The sequence below is a fragment of the Oratosquilla oratoria genome, chromosome 20, assembly GCF_046742065.1.
Source record: "Oratosquilla oratoria isolate Oo_2021 chromosome 20, ASM4674206v1, whole genome shotgun sequence".
In the NCBI taxonomy this organism is placed as follows: domain Eukaryota; kingdom Metazoa; phylum Arthropoda; class Malacostraca; order Stomatopoda; family Squillidae; genus Oratosquilla; species Oratosquilla oratoria.
This window is the reverse complement of record NC_134796.1, coordinates 28,278,433-28,280,263: the sequence shown is the minus strand read 5'-3', so window position 1 is coordinate 28,280,263 and position 1,831 is coordinate 28,278,433.

Genomic DNA, 1,831 nt, shown 5'->3' with positions numbered 1-1,831 from the left:
GGGGGGGGGGACGTGTCGGGTGGTGCGGAGGGTGGCGCCCCGGGGGGTCGGCGGGCCTCTCGGTGGCCCCTGTGCCCCCAACCGTCGTGGCCCTCTAGCACCTTTCGGTTTGCCTTTTCGGGCGGATCCGTGAGCCCACCTTCCTACCGGAGCCGCTCACGTAGATCCAACAGGAAGTCCCGCTTGAGAAAGAGTTCTATCTCTCCCAAAAGGCCTAGGACGCTCAGCTCGTCCACACCCTCCACATCCCGGTCACGGCACCACCCTCCTTCCGGGTTTCTTAAGCCGATAAAAACAATTTAAGCGGCACGAGCCGCGACAAAGAAATATTTTACCATGTTAAAATTAATTTCAACGCTCACTGTGACTCAGGTCGAAATGAACATGACTTTTCCTATTCAACTTAAGCTAATCTACAGTCATGATGGTCGAGAATTTTACCATGTTAAAATTAATTTCGACGCTCACTGTGACTCAGGTCGAAATGGACATGACTTTTCCTATTCAACTTAAGCTAATCTATAGTCATGATGGTTAAGAATTTTACCATGTTAAAACTAATTTCAACGCCCACTGTGACTCAGGTCGACATAAACATGACTTTCCCTATTCAACTTAAGCTAATCTACAGTCATGATGGTCGAGAATTTTACCATGTTAAAATCAAATTCGACGCTCACTGTGACTCAGGTCGAAATGAACATGACTTTCCCTGTTCAGCTTAAGCTAATCTACAGTCATGATGGTCGAGAATTTTACCATGTTTGATTAATTTCAAAACTCACTGTGACTCTGGACGAAGTAAACATGACTTTTCCTGTTTAACTTGAGCTAATCTACAGTCATGATGGTCGAGAATTTTACCATGTTAAAATTAATTTCAACGCTCACTGTGATTCAGGTCGATATGAACATGACTTTTCCTATTCAATTTAAGCTAATCTACAGTCGTGATGGTCGAGATTTTTACCATGTTAAAATTAATTTTAACGCTCACTGTGACTCAGGTCGAAATGGACATGACTTTTCCTATTCAACTTAAGCTAATCGATAGTCATGATGGTCAAGAATTTTACCATGTTAAAATTAATTTCAACGCCCACTGTGACTCAGGTCGACATGAACATGACTTTTCCTATTCAACTTAATTTAATCTACAGTCATGATAGTCGAGAATTTTATCATGTTAAAATTAATTTCGACGCTCACTGTGACTCAGGTCGAAATGAACATGACTTTTCCTATTCAACTTAATTTAATCTACAGTCATGATGGTCGAGAATTTTACCATGTTAAAATTTATTTCAACGCTCACTGTGACTTAGTGATGTCACGGTATGATAAGATGACGTCATTATGTGATAAAATGACGTCACCATGTAGTACTATGACGTCAGTTTGTGTCCCTGTGACGTCACGAGGCGATCCTATGACGCCATGATTAAATCCGGTGACGTCACAGTATAATCACATGATGGCACTAGATATTAAACATATGGAAGTCCGCTTGTGGGTGATGAGACGTCACAAATTGCCATAGCACACTATTGGATGAGGACGCTCGCCACGGGCTTCGAGGACTTCCCGCGGGAAGACTTGGGGTGAGTTGGATACATACCGAGGGCCCAGGCCCGTCTTAGCGGGAGACGCTCAGGGAACATCTTCAACCAGGACGAAGCCTCTTGACTAACGCCCACGGACGAGGTCGCTCGGAAACGAACTCGGCCTCGCATACTCCCTTTCGGTCTCTCGTTTACCCCGAGGATCTTCACGAAACTAGTGAGAGTGGTAGGCGTACGCTGGACGGAAGCAAGCGTCTCCACACTCATGT